Raw genomic sequence first — 15,969 nt, forward strand, 5'->3', positions numbered from 1 at the left:
CCTAAACCATTAACTCGCCCGCTCAAACCCAGTCCTCCTCATCTTCTTCTTCTTCAAGCCAAACCCCTTTCTAGTCGATGGAGTGACAATTTCGTAAGTTTTCTTGCTAATCTTGCTCCGCCACGCCGTGGTTTTAGTGCCTGTATTTGTTACTTAGAACTTAGGGTTTGAGACTCCGATTTTTGTATATTCTGTAAATTTCTGGAAGTTGAAACCCTAGTTAGCAGTTAGTTTTTTTAAGCATTTATTTTTTAATCTTGGAAACTGTTATTTATTTATTTTTAATTTCCTGCTTAAAAAAGCATGGAATAATTTCAGATTTTGGATCGTACAGAGATAGGCATGCTAATCCCTTTTTTTTTTATTTTGAAAATTTAAATTATTTTTTTTTCTGTCTCTAACAGTAAGAAAACTCCGCTAATGGTGCTGCTCTTTAATCTCTTTGATAGAAGGCGGATGATTCTGTAATTTCAGGATGTATATAAAGCAGGTAATGTTGGTTCATTAACATTTTCATTGAGTCACTTTCTCATTAAGTAGTATATGGCAATAAAATTACCCAAATGTTTCAAGTTTCATTGCATGCTATGATGCCATATGATACTTAGCAAAAGGGTTGAGTTTTTGGTGTCTCTTATTTTGCACCCTTACTAATAATTGGATATTCTAAAGTGGGAAATGTAATGTTGAGGAGGAGATTAAATATGGCCTCCCAATAAAGGAATGTATAAATGGTGCAGGAAGCTTATAGAGTTGATGAAACTTGGAAAGAACAAAACATTTAACTTTGTTTTAGCTTGAAGGCAATGGCATTTAAGGCATGCGTTCTTGCATGTCATCGGTGAAGAGTTCTGGGCCTGTTGATTTACTTGATTTCAACTTGTCAGTTAATAGCATTTGCATATGGCTTTAGCTGGAATCTTGATACTGGCATTTTTTTTTTCAGGCATTTAACCTGCTTGCTTAGTTCTCTTCATTGTGCAACCAACAATAGGCAGGGTATCCACTCATTCAGCAGTGTAACAAGTTTTTCATTAGCAGATTTGTGACCATATCTAATGCTCGTCTTCTTCTTGATGCAGAGAACCAAAATCATATCGGATCTGCTGATATCTGTTTCAAAAGAATAGAGACAAGCCAGGATTAAAGTTCACCAAGATTCCTTAAGACTTGATTTCAACTTGTTAGTTAATAGCATTTGCATATGGCTTTAGCTGGAATCTTGATACTGGCATTTTTTTTTTCAGGCATTTAACCTGCTTGCTTAGTTCTCTTCATTGTGCAACCAACAATAGGCAGGGTATCCACTCATTCAGCAGTGTAACAAGTTTTTCATTAGCAGATTTGTGACCATATCTAATGCTCGTCTTCTTCTTGATGTAGAGAACCAAAATCATATCGGATCTGCTGATATCTGTTTCAAAAGAATAGAGACAAGCCAGGATTAAAGTTCACCAAGATTCCTTAAGACTTGGTAGTGTGGGTGTTATCGGGTATACTCACATCTTTTTAAGCTTGTCCTGAATGTGCTTGAACGATCTCTCTTGGTGTTCTTTGTGAGTGATAAAAGTAGAGATAAAAGATATTGATAAAAAAGACCACCAAATTAGATAATCCAGGCTGCAAGTTTTGGATTGTATAACATGCATGATGCGTTGAAGAAATAACAAAAAAAGTAAAAGGATTGGTGAATCCAATGTATATCTTGACAACTTCCTATTCAATGGAACAATGCAAACTGCTTCTTGGCTGGCTTTTTTACCTCTTGCTCAGCTCTTTTTGGCTGGCTTTCCCCCCCTTCTATTCAGCTTATGTTGGTGGGCTTGGGCAAGGAGCATGCTTATATTTTTTTTCTTGTGTTAATTTCCCTTCATTCGGCATAGGACATTATGTTTTTTGGTTTGGGTTTCATTTGCTGGGGCTGGGATTGGGGCTGCTAGCTATTGGGTTAAGCTCATCTTCTCCTTTGTTTATGTGAATTTTTTGTGTCTCTCTCTCCTTGTTTTCCTGCACTCCTCTTCTCTTTCTCCATCGAAGCCACCAAGAACTGAGTTGTTAGGGTAAGGTGGGATTGCTTTTGTGTCTTTATTTGCCTTGCAATGATGGCGTGACTTATCAGCCTTCTTTTTCTTTCCTTTTGTCTTGGTTTTGGCTTGCTGTTTTTGGGGGATTTGGTGCTGATCTTAAAGGCTTTTGGCTCTGATCTCAAAGATGTTGGGTCCTAGGGAATGGAACTTACATCTCAGGGAGCTGGAACTTATTGGCAAGTAACACTGAAGTTTGTCATCTGTGATTTTGGATGTTGTAAATGTTTGATCTTTTGCTTCAAGAAATAAATGCACTTGCAGTTTCCTAGACAAATATTTCCTACTCTCGATAAATCTTCTCTAGTTTAGCTATATGGGCAAAATTCTGATTCCGTTTTCTTTTGTAATTTTAGGTATTTTCCACCAGCATGCTTTGAGCTCAGCAAGACCCCTTTAATATCATTGAAGGTATATTTTCTCCCCATTAAGGACATTCAGTCACAACCATAGCCAAGAGAATAAAATGCATTTACTGAAATGAGAATGTCCCTTATTTTTTGGGATTCATGGTCCTCTGACTCGTTGCTCACCTGCTGTTCAATGATTGAGTCTCCATGAGAATTCCAAAGAGTTGGTTATCACCGTATATAATTGACTGCTTAAGCTTCATCTATTTAACCTTCTTTAAAATGCCTTTCTTGGGATACAAGTTGATGTTTAGTCAATTGGAGTTCTGTTTTACCAAATGCTCTTTGGCAGACGCCCTTTTGGGCATGACCAAACTCAAGAACGAATACTACGCGAAGACACAGTTATAAAAGCTTGCAGGGTTGAATTCCCTACGAAGCCTATTATCTCAAATGAGGCGAAGGTGAGTTTGATTTGAGTCTGGTAGTTTTCACAGCATATTCTCTTAGGTCTTATTCTCACAGCAACAGTGGATGATGATTTTTGTACGTGCATCTGATGGATTACATGATTTGATTTGTCAATGTCTGACCTATAACCAAGCAGAGAGACCAGATGTTTTAACCATTGCTCAAGATCCATATCTTACATACTTAAAGAAGTAAAGAGTGTACAAAGTCATCGGAAACTACTAGAGAAATGTAACTGTATCAGAAACTACTTCCCATGAAATGTATAATTCCTGCATCTTCTGTAAGAAATTGTCCATCATGTAATCTAGCGCACCGAGATTCATGCCGAGAAAGCATGGTAGTTCCATAAATCTGTCATTTATTAAAAGTATGGTCATTTAATATGTATATCATCACTTTGTCATCATACATGTGTTTGTGTGTAATCCTTTTGAAATCATGAAATTCTGGAAATATTAACACTGTATAGAGAGTTATATGTTCAAAGATGTTGGGAGGCTGAAAAGAGCACCTTATGGGAGTTAAAAGTGGGGGAGCGAGGATCAAGACGGGGATGGGGGATGCATTTCTTTATTGTAGTTCCTTGTTTCAGGAATTGATTGGATCTTGGTTAATTTATTAATTTTTTTTGTGCTTTCTTTGTTTCGTCAATTTATTTGACTTTGGCTTGATCCATTTTAAGTGGGCTACCCTTTGCTTTCTCTTACAACTGTCTTCTGCAGTTGGAGATAACAGACCTGACAAGAATATTTTTTTTCATTGTGAGTGATCATGTCCTTGATTTATTTTTGTTGGTGTCCTTTCAATAAACTTTTATTGGAGTTAATTGATATCAAAATTTTGTTATGAGCTTACAATATGTTTCTTTAGTAGCCATTCGTTTTGTATTGAGTGATCTCTTCCACAACCTATGCAATTATGACAAGCATTAACTACTCGATGTATGTTTCATCATACACTATCTCATTTCCGATCTATGAGATTGAGGTATTTCCAATGTCACCTTTTTAAGTTTGTATTCTAATGATTGCTGTTATTTAACAGGGAGGTGCAGGACATCAAGTTTTATCTGCTTTCATTGATATTGTGTTGATAATTCTGACAATGGCATCTCGGTAATACTTCATAACCTACTTCCTTTTCTTTTCTGAGGTATGAAGTGTAAATAATGGTCCACATCTTATTACGAAAGGAGAAGGATCCTGATTTTTATATTCGTTTTTTTCTTCTTCTAACATATAAGCTTATTTTTATCTTTACAAATCTTCTCCCACTATGCTCCAGAATTTCTTTTGAATTAGTTGTTCTGTCGCGAGGCATAATTTTCTTTGAGTAGTTCAGAAAGTCAAACTATGGCCACCATCGATTGGGATAGCAATCTAAGATTCTGCCATTATCCTTCCATCCATGCATGAAATTGGAAACCTTGTAAGAGGTGCTCTGTACAATTTTTTTCTCTCTATTTTCTTCATCCCTCCCAACCCTCAAAAGGTGAAAGGAAACCTGATTACTCTTTTCTTATTCGAAAGTGCACATGACACTTTGTGAATATTTTTATCACATAGATCAACCATTTTGATTAATTTTTTTATTAGGCTGTTTATAATTGGCTACTTATTTCATTACTGTTTTGGTTGTTCATCCAAAAAAGATTTATTTTTATGCTTCCATATTGGTTGTTCACGAATATTTTTATTTTCTTTGTTGTGTTGGTGTGGATTTGTAGTCGGCGTGTATTCTGTCATCTTTCGATCGCTCACCACATCTTTTACAATCTACGATGCACATCTCTGTGTTAATCTCTTATAGATGCCTCATTTGGCATGAAAGATCTATTGTATTCATATATACCAAACCTACCTCATCCTTCTGATGTTTGATTGGATAATCTTAGAAATAATTGCTTGTTTTTTCTTTTATTAGGTGATCGTTGTTTTTCCTTAAAAGTTGTTTTTTAAGCATCTTTTCTGGAAGTGCTTAATTGGTTGAATGTGCTTTTGGTTTGTAAAGGTGCAATACTTTACAATCTTTCATTCCTGTATATTTATGGCTACAACAACTCTCGTAAATGGTAATTGATTCTTCTGTACCCTAATGACGATCATGATGGAAAAGACGTTGAAGAACTCAAGCTTTCTGTGGCAAAAGATCACATCCAGGTTAGTCATCTTAAAGCTGCACCTTATTTGATGATGGTGTTGGAAAGATTAGCTTTTAAGTTCTGATGATGGTCTTATAACATGGTGTATCCATGATTTCAGCAATGTTGTTACAAGCATGGAAAATTTCCAAGTGAATTTACATTTAAAACAAGCTATTTTTTCCTGCGATTAAAAATGCTATGGGATCTATGGTTGCTCTGCAGATAAAAGGTTAAGCACAAAGATTCAATTAAGTGCTCTTTCTGCTTGGCATTAAAAATATGCTATTGATAGATAGAAAAATTAAAATGTTTTTGTGATATATTGCTAGATTAGAAATAGAAACAAACATAAAATATAGAAACATACATGAAATTTTCTACCAATTTTCTGCCCTCACATTGGCTGATAGCTATGAGAAATAAAAATGTTTTTAAATTTTTAGTCACTGAACATCCCATTTCATTCAAGCAATAGATTTGCTGGGCAGATGAGGTCCAAGAAGCTGCTTTGGTCTTGTGTAGATTTATTAGAAGTAAATCTAATTTTATACCCTTGTACTGGTTGATAACTATGAGAAGGAAAAATGGTTTTACGTTGCTGATCATTGAATCTCCCATTTCATTCAAGCATTAGATTCGTTGGGTAAAGGAGGTCCTTAAAGCTGCTTTGGGCTTGTGTAGATTTATCTTTCTGCCACCCTTAGTATTAATCATGTTGTTAACTCACCTTTTGATAAGTTTCGAGTCATTCAATGATCCTAAGTTATGATTCTGTCATGATTTGATCTCTAACTAATTGATTTCGTGTTGTCTAGACTGTCGATGGCTGCTAATTTGAGGGGTTATGTACTGACCAATAGTGATGGGGAAAGGTATATATATTATCTTGTTGTGCAGCATAGCTCTATTTTGTTGCCAAACATTTATGTTGTACTCCTAGACTTACTCTATCAACCACATTCTTAATATGAATAATTAAGGTATCCTCAGTTAGTTTCGCCAAATGTTGAAAGTGCATAGAATATTTAATCCACACAACAAGATGTAACTCCTCTCAAGAATACAATAGACCAGTCATACCATACATTCATGTTAAATATTTTTAATACGTCTCTTTTGGGTACTTTGTTACCTTTAAATACTTGGAGTTTGACTGACCTTAAAAATTTTCTTATGATGCTTTTCTTAGGTAAAATGGATGGAAGCTTTAACTTACTGTGAGACACCTATTGCATAAGCTTTTCTCTTAGCATAAATAGTAAGGGCCTTAGCATCCATGATTATGTTTATTATGACTTCCATATAACTTTTCATTTTTTTTTCTAAGATGATGAAACAAGAACACGCATGAAACATAACTCAAGACACACTCTTTGTGTGGCCATAATATTGCTCTTGCTAATAAGGCTGTTACATGTTTTGCTGGCAATGATAGTTTGTTTTTAGACTTTTGATGTCTCTTTATACTGTGACTGTGCGATGCTCTTATTAGCATTTCTTTAATGGGTGCTGGTAAGGATTATGAACATTAGTTTTATCAATAGTGATGCACATCATTCACATATTTGCCCTTTATGCTCATGTGTTGTGTTAACAAATGCTGCTGCTCATAATTTTTTCCCAGATCTTTTTCGTGCTTTCCTAGGCTGCCAATAAGGCTGTTACGTGTTTTGCTAGCAATGATAGTTTGTTTTTAAATTTTGATGTCTCTCTACATACTGTGACTGTGCAATACCTTTATTAGCGTTTCTGTAATGGATGCTGGTAAGGATTATGAGCATTATTCAATCAGGATAAAATTGTTGCTGCTGCAACTTGACTACACCTACTGGAGAAAGCAGTTGAGAATATGATTGATTTGGTGACTGCCTTTATTTTTAACAAAACTGGTTTCCATTCTGTTCATGCAATGACTGTTTTGCTACTTAAATATGCATGGTGGGTTGAATGGGTTCCCTATCTGCCTTGTCAGATGAATTAACAATAAACTAAAACTGCTCAGTGTTTCACTGTGGAAGTCCATAGTGAAACACTGAGCAGTCTTCTTCTTTTTCTTTCTTCTTTTTCTGTTTTTATTTTTTTTGGTTTTTTTTTTTCGTTTTCCATGTCTATGGTTTTTTTTTTTTGCTTTTTTCTGTGGTTTTTTCTTTTGATGAACTTTTTTTGTTTAATTTAGTTTGTTAATGTTAATTATTTTTATTTAGTTATCAGATTTTCATGACACGGATCCCGGGTTTGACGGGTTAATCCAGTTTATTCAGTTTTTTTTTAATTTTTTTTATTAGTTTTTTTCTTCTTGTATGTTTTTTTTCTCTTTGCTTTTTCCTTTTTAATTAATCTTTTTTTAATTTTTTTCATTAATAATAAATCTTTTTATATTTAGTTATAACACTTTCATGACATGAATTTGAGGTTTGACAGGTTAACCTGATTTGGCGGGTTAACCCGGTTGATTCAGATTTTTTTATTTTTCCTCATCTTTTTTTTATTTAGTTTGTTAATATTAAATATTTTCTATTTAATTATCAGACTTTCATGACATAGATTTCAGGTTTGATGGGTTAACCCAATTTATTCAGATTTTTTTTATTTTTCTTCGTTAGTTTTTTTCTTCCTGTATGTTTTTTTTCTTTGCTTTTTTCCTTTTTAATTAATCTTCCTTTTTAATTTATTTCATTAATAATAAATCTTTTTTTCTATTTAGTTATTACACTTTCATGACACGAATTCCAGGTTTGACACGTTAACCCGGTTGAATCGGATTTTTTTTCTTTTTCCTCATTAGTTTTGTTCTTTTGATTTCATCTTTTAATATTGTATGCAGTCCACAATGAAAAGGCTGAAGCCTTTAGTTTTTTTTTTTGCTTTTTTTTATTCCTTTCACTGTAGACTGCACAGTGCAGCCCACGGTGAAAAAAGGCTGATGCTTTTTTTTTCTTTTTAATTAATTTTTTTATTTAGTTTGTTGATATTAATTTTTTCTCTATTTATTTATCAGACTTTCATGACACGGATTTCAGGTTTCACGGGTTAACCCAGTTAATTTAGATTTGTTTCTTTCTTCATTAGTTTTTTTCTTCTTATAAGTTTTTTTTCTTGTGGATTGTTTCTTTTTATTTAATTTAGTTTATCAATATTAAAATTTTTTCTATTTAGTTATCGACCGATGCTTTTATTTTTTCTTTTTGTTTTTTTGCTGTTTTTATGCCTTTAACTATGGAGTGCACACTGGAGTCCACAGTGAAAAGGCTGATGCTTTTTTGTTTGTTTTTTTCCTTTTTAGTTAATTTTTTTCATTTAGTTTAGTTTGTTAATGTTCAATTTTTTTCTATTTAGTTATCAAACTTTCATGACACGGATCCCGGGTTTGACGAGTTACCTCGTCAATTTTTTTTTCTATTTAGTTATCAAACTTTTACGACACGAATCCAAGGTTTGACGGGTTAACCTGGTTTGAAGGGTTAACCCTGTTAATTCAGATTTTTTTCTTTTTCTTCATTAATTTTTTACTTCATTTTGGTTTTTTTTCTTTGTTTTTTTTCTTTTTAATTAATCTATTTAATTATCACACTTTTATGACACGAACAGCCAGACCCACATCCAAGACTATTGGGTCTGGTATTGCAGTCAGACCCACTTAAACTTGGGTCATGCAAGTTTAATGTTATTATTAATATTATAAATATTTGTCTTGGGTCAGGCGTTGCAGCCACGCCCAAGACTCTTGGGTATACCTTTGCAAAAAGACCTAATACTTTTAGATCTTAATTTTTTTTGATATTTTTTATGCAAAAACCATTGACCCGCGGCATCGCGCGGGTCATGTAACTAGTTAATTTCTATAAGAGATGCCTTTATGATGGATGATTTCTGCACAATTGTGTTGTTTCATTTACATTTTCATTGAGTCACTTTCTACATGCAACCATTGATTTATTTGATTTTTATCTTGAGAGAATATATGACCTGAGTGCATTTGAGTAGTTAAGGCCAAATGATGAGTTTGGGATCAGCTGGTGACCTGAGTGCCATTCGTACCGTTCCACCACTGTTTACCTGTAGTAACCCCATTCAGCTCTTCTGCTTCTATTCCTCATAGCTCAGTTTGTTACAACACTTTTAGTCACTTATGTACTCGGATAGCAACCATGATTATTGATCTGAATGTTGTGTGCTCTAGCCTTTTCAATTGTTAAGACATCTTAATAGAAAGCTTCTCCATATGGTTGCACATTTTGACCTAAACACTGTAGATTTTTCTTTAACCATTTATACTAGGTTCTTTGTCTGCTCGGCTTCTTAGATTAGTTCAAGTAATCCTCACTTGACTTCTTGCATCATTCCTATAACAACCCGTGACATCTCGCAAGTAATTTACCTAGTCTATTAGATTGTGTTAAGTATTCTCTCTTAGAGTTGTGTTCCCAATCTGCTAGACGATATGGCATAATCAGTAGCAGTTTCTTGACCTTCTGCCATGGTCACTTTATCGTTTGAATGATGTACTCAGATAATTATGCACCTTAATGCTTTGAAATGGGGACAAGCCACTTTTATCCCACTAAACAGGTAAGGATAAAGTATCCGTGTGTAACTTATCTATATGGTTTTGATGTGGTACCTTTATTAAAAAAGTTGAAGTTTCTCCCAATTTTACCCCAGTATTTGCATAGGATAGTCCACCATGCTTGATCTAATTGAAATAGTATTGATCTAGTAGAAACATTGATTCAAGTTTTGCTGTTCATAATTTGTATACAAGTCTCCTCGTGTAACTTATCTATCCACATGGTTCTGATGTGGTCCCTTTATTAAAAAAGTTGAAGTTTTCTCCCAATTTTTCCCCACGACTAGCGCAGGTTAGTTCTCCACCGTGCTTGTTCTAACTGAAATAGGAGATCCAACAAAAACATTGGTTCGAGTCGAGTTGTTAATAATTTGTATGTTGGTCTACACAAGTGAAAACTGAGTAATTACTTATGCTATTTTGTTCCAGATGGTCATTTCTCAACATGTTTTGTTAATTGATTGTTGATGTTTTCATTAGCTTGGTGTGCAAATTTGGGTTGAAAGTTTTTGGCATGAGAAGCTTTGTAGTGATTGCTTTTGGAATCCAAGAATGGATAGTTGTGAGAGTTTTTATTTGATAATTGTGGTTGAGTGGTACCAACAATAAAAGTACGTTATAAAGTACCTGCATATACGTTTCTGGTGTGCACCCCCAACCACAATGCTACTAGGAAATTTATATGATCTGCGAAGCAAAACACTTTTTACTTGATGTGATATTTGTAAGTAACTTAAATTATTTGACTGGCATGTTCTTGAATGCTAGTGGAGCATTGTTTATACCCAAGGACTTGTCTATAAATGTGTGTGCTTTTTGAAAATTTGCATGAGCTAAATTGTTGATGAAGTTGATATGACTCCTGTAATGGTCTGCATGCATATATCGTTGATTATTCTTCTTATTCTCCTAAGTATTTACCTAAGCTGTAATCTGTTGAGATTTGGATGTGTCCACAAACTAATGGTTTGGACTGCATAACTGTGGATGGTTAGGATAAAAATCTTATATGTTATTTTTTACATGATGATTCTTATACATGTTTATGATGCCTTAACAAGTTACTAATGATCAGGTGATTAAGTAAGGAAGAAAGTTGATATGACGGGGGGTTTTTATGACTATCGATGCTCAAAGTTGAAGTTTATGGACATGAGTAATTACTTGTGTTATTTTGTTCTAGAAGGTTATTTCTCTACGTGTTTTGTTAATTGATTGCTGATGTTTTCATTAGCTTGGTGTGCAAATTTGGGTTGAAAGTTTTTGGTGTGAGAAGCTCTGTAGTTATTGCTTTTGGAATCCAAGGATGGATAGTTCTGAGAAAAAGTTTTAATTTGATAATTTTGGTTGATTGGTACCAACAATAAATGTAAGCTATAAAGTACCTGCATGTACGCTTCTGGTGTCCACCCCAACCACAATGCTACTAGGAAATTTATATGATTTGCGAAGTAAAACACTTTTTCTTTGATATGATATTTGTATGTAACTTAAATTATTTGACCGACATGTTCTTGAGGTAAGAACATGTTTATGATGCCTTATACATGATGATCCTTCTACATGTTTATGATGCCTTAACAAGTTACTAATGATCAGGTGATTAAGTAAGGAAGAAAGTCGTTATGACGGGGGGGCTTTTATGATTATCGATGCTCAAAGTTGAAGTTTATGAACATAATTATGTAGAACAAATCACATTGAGGTAAGAAATCTCATGATTGTGCAGTTTCCATCACAGACTAAAATGAGAAAACAGAGAGCTAGAGACTAATTTCACAACTAATCTGAAATAACAAAAACAAAATTTGGAAGCCCTAATATCCTTTGCTAAATCTGAGATGTTACATGGTTCTTAATTGTAGGGGAAGGAACTAAATGATGTTAACTCATTGGCTGAAGTCATAACACTAACTCTAAAGTGTGCTTTGAGTTGTTTTTAGAAACTTGATTTTAATATTTCACTATAAAAATATTTTTTTGACTAGCTGTTCTTCCAGGTGTTTCTGACAGGATGGATAGACTCAATGCTGAAGTCACAACACAACTCTGAACTGTGAATATGCTTTATTGTTTCTTTATGTGATAAATGACTAGTCTAAGCTTCAGTTTTTTGTTCTTGTCTTTTAATGTATTATTAAACTATTATGGCTTGTAATCAATGTTTTAAATTAATTTATCCTGTCTGATTTTCCAGCCGTTATCCTTGCTGAAATCCTAGAAGATGATGTTTTGGTCTTCCCCCACATGTACTCGATACTTACTGAGATAGGTCATGTTTACATGGTTCCACTTAAGCATTCATCTTTTCAAAAATGACATGCTCTGTTTTATTGGAACTTATAGGTATAAGAGGAGTTTGAAAGAGTTGCATAAAATGCTTCATTGGTGCAATGAGCATTTCAACAGTTCAGCCATGTAAACAAGGAGGCACTAGATCAACATGTAAATCTCACTAGGAAACAGGAGGAACTTCAGACACGGCAAGCTGAACTTGAGGCAAGTGACAAGGTACTACGGTACTGGATTTTAATGGTTAAATGTCTTCTGTTGTACTTATTGTTTTTAATGTGAGATTATGATTTATGTATCTTTACTTCAACGATAAACATAAGCCATAAAAAAATAGACTGAGCTTGAGCCTGATGTGAAAGACGTGCTAGAGAGAATTTCAGAACATATCCAAGCCAAGGTATCAAACTGTAGCAAAGAGAAAAATGCTAATTATTTTTTGGGGATAAAAAATGTTGAATGCTTTTATTTAACATGTGCTTTGCTTTCAGGATGATGCTATGCTAAAATGTAAGGTATCTCCTCAACTAAAATTTTCTACATATTACTACCTAAGCTATAATTTCAGCTGAAAGGGCCTCACTTTAGGTTTTTGTCCTCTACTGTCAATAAACTAATTTATACAGCTAACATGGTCGGTAATAATAAAACACAGTCTAGTAGATGGAGAATTTGCAAATAAGTAATTAAAACATCATTATTTAAGAATTATTTGTGTATTTTGTTACTTAAATTAATATGTTAGGGGATTTTATACCTTCTTTGATTTGACCTAGTGGAGGATTTGGGGGACCTGAATGGACACACATAGTCGAGTGAAATTTGATTTTTTGCAATTTATACAGGTTTCCTTACTCTTGTGGATATGAACTCTTCTACTTTCGTCGTAGATTCAAGGAAGCTTTTGTGGATTTCTAGGTTTTCTTTCCTTCACTTGTTGTTGGGTGATTTTTCGTTTTAGTCCAAGGAACCGGAACCATCTTGTTATGAGAAATAATTGATTTTTATTTTCCACATTAACTGGACACTTCGATGATAAGTTTTTTACCTTTTCCAGATGTTGTACTAGCTACAAATGTTCGGGATTTATTCAAGGTCTATAGCAGTAACTAGTAGATGCCCACCATTATACTAAAAACAAGACCCCTTTGAAAATTTCTAGTTTTATGATGAGCTGTCTTCAAGGTTTATGTGTAAATGTATGGATTAATTGAAATTAGATAAGTATGTTTTGCTACTTGGTATGAGTATGCAATTGAACTTCTTAACTCTATTGTTGCAAGTCCTCGTGCCTCTCTTGCCATTTCCTTTATATTCTGATTTTTTGATTTTAAATAAGTCATCTACTTCAGGAAGAAAATTATAGGCTGAATGCAGACTTCAAAGAGCGAAATGCCTACGTTGAGAGCTGCAGAGCTGAAATCGTTATTTTCTAGTCTCATGAAGGATTCAATAGTCATAAAGCATAGAGAAACAAGCTACAAGAAGCATGTATCCTTTTCTCTTTCTATTTTGGTCAGGCTTATTGAAAGGGCATAGTTTGACTAGACTTTTCTGCTTTTGTAGATCATGGTGAAAAAGAAAAGTGAACTTATTGTTGAATTTGATAAGCTAAGACCACAAGTGTTCTTATTCCTCTGTCGTTGGGTCCTATTTATAGGAAAAATCTCTTGTAGATGTCACTAATCAAATAGTGAGCTTAAAGCCACTGTGACCACGAAACAAGGTGAGGTGGGCACAGAGCTCATTGATCACTTAACACCACAGGAAAAACATGAACTATCCCAGCTGAACTAAGAAATAAAAGATCTTAAAGAGGAGCTTATTAAATTTAGAACAGATCGCATCGAGGTAAGATATCTCAACCTTGTGAGAAGCAACTGTACTTATCCTTAACAGGTATTTGTTCTGTTTCACATGAAGCTTTTGTGGCCTTCCAAGCTACTTCCATATTTATGATCTGCTTTCTGATAGGCCTCTTGCTTGCTGTCATGCATGCCTATATGCTAATGGGTGTATGGTAATACATTGCCCCAAAAGTTTCTGTATATTTGTTGCTAATTGAGGTGGGTGACTTTTTGGAAGAAAATAGTTTATTATCGTTTATTATTGCCACCTGTTGCACTAGAGGTGATAGATTGATGTTGCACTGATGTGTCTTGGCCTCAAACCCTAGAAAAATAATATTACTTGTCACTGAAAAATGAGTAAATAAAAAGAAACGAATTATTCCTCATGCTTTTACAATGTCTATCTGCTATTTGTGATTTATTAAGATACATTTTGAGTATTAACATTAGTTTTTGTTACTATGAAGGCAAAGGTGATGGTACAAATGCAGAATCTGGAGCACATGAAGAAGATTTTCTCATCCAGGATGAGATTTCTAAATCTTGTCTAGTGAACGTGTAGCGTGTAAGTCATTCTTTATGGAGATGCTGCATTTTGCAAGTATTGCAAAAGTTGCAAGTGCTCCATTATACATGCATCCCTTGTTATTGAATTGTTGATTATCTGTAGGAGGAAGAGACAATTTTGCATGAGAGAGACGGCTATAAACTGGAAGAGGGACGTCTTATACGTGAATTGAAAAGGATACGAGATGAGGATGATTCAAGTTTTAATAATTTTCAGATTTTAAATCATCAATATGCCCTTTTAAACCTTCTTGGGCAAGGAGGATTTAGTGAGGTTTACAAGGTCCGAACTTCGGCAAGTAGTTTCAATTGATAATAGAAAGTAGTTTCATTTGATAATAGAAACACTAACCTTTGCTTGTTTGATGAAAATTCTTATATACCATGACAAGAGTATAGATCATTCTGTTGCCAATATTGACAATTGTAAAAGCACATCCTTTTGCAGTGATTTGAAGTGAGAAATTTCCGGCAGGCTTATGATTTGGTCGAGCATAGGTATGTTCCATGTAAGCTACATGGTTTGAATATCTATGAGATTGAGGTAGTTTCTCAATGTCACCGTTTTAAGTTTGTATTCTAATGATTGTTGTTATTCAACAGGAAGGTGCAGGGCATCATGTTTTATCTGCTTTTGTTGAGATTGTGTTGATAATTCCGACAATCACATCCCGGTAATACTTCATAACCTACTTCTTTTTCTTTTCTGAGGTATGGAGTGTAAATAATGGTCCACATCTTATTACGAAAGAAGAAGGATCCTGAATTTTATATTTGTTTTCTTCTTCTTCTAACATATAAGCTTATCTTTATCTTTACAAAGCTTCTCCCACAATGCTCCAGAATTTCTTTTGAATTAGTTGTTCTATCATGAGGCATAATTTTATTTTAGTTCAGAAAGTCAAACTTTGGCCACCATTGATTGGGATAACAATCTAGGATTCTGCCACTATCCTTCCATCCATGCCTGTTATATTTTCCTAGATCTTTTCCGTGCTTTCCTAGGCTGCTAATAAGGCTGTTACATGTTTTGCTGGCAATGATAGTTTGTTTTTAGACTTTTGATGTCTCTTTATACTGTGACTGTGCGATGCTCTTATTAGCATTTCTTTAATGGGTGCTGGTAAGGATTATGAACATTAGTTTTATCAATAGTGATGCACATCATTCACATATTTGCCCTTTATGCCCATGTGTTGTGTTAACAAATGCTGCTGCCCATAATTTTTTCCCAGATCTTTTTCGTGCTTTCCTAGGCTGCCAATAAGGCTGTTACGTGTTTTGCTAGCAATGATAGTTTGTTTTTAAATTTTGATGTCTCTCTACATACTGTGACTGTGCAATACCTTTATTAGCGTTTCTGTAATGGATGCTGGTAAGGATTATGAGCATTATTCAATCAGGATAAAATTGTTGCTGCTGCAACTTGACTACACCTACTGGAGAAAGCAGTTGAGAATATGATTGATTTGGTGACTGCCTTTATTTTTAACAAAACTGGTTTCCATTCTGTTCATGCAATGACTGTTTTGCTACTTAAATATGCATGGTGGGTTGAATGGGTTCCCTATCTGCCTTGTCAGATGAATTAACAATAAACTAAAACTGCTCAGTGTTTCACTGTGGAAGTCCATAGTGAAAC

General features: G+C 34.3%; 1 long non-coding RNA gene across 1 annotated transcript; it reads left to right on the top strand.

The window, feature by feature from the left end:
• The first annotated feature begins 404 nt into the window (after window positions 1-404).
• On the top strand, window positions 405-15,100 carry LOC133670565 (uncharacterized). Its single transcript, XR_009834108.1, has 14 exons — window positions 405-490; window positions 947-999; window positions 1,083-1,300; window positions 1,384-1,493; window positions 2,441-2,495; window positions 2,787-3,669; window positions 3,782-3,849; window positions 3,953-4,023; window positions 4,832-4,918; window positions 5,024-5,067; window positions 5,867-6,309; window positions 11,218-11,867; window positions 11,965-14,825; window positions 14,931-15,100. It is a non-coding gene; the product is annotated as an uncharacterized LOC133670565 (long non-coding RNA).
• The last annotated feature ends 869 nt before the right edge of the window (window positions 15,101-15,969 follow it).

Source organism: Populus nigra, chromosome 13, assembly GCF_951802175.1.
Source record: "Populus nigra chromosome 13, ddPopNigr1.1, whole genome shotgun sequence".
Classification (NCBI taxonomy): domain Eukaryota; kingdom Viridiplantae; phylum Streptophyta; class Magnoliopsida; order Malpighiales; family Salicaceae; genus Populus; species Populus nigra.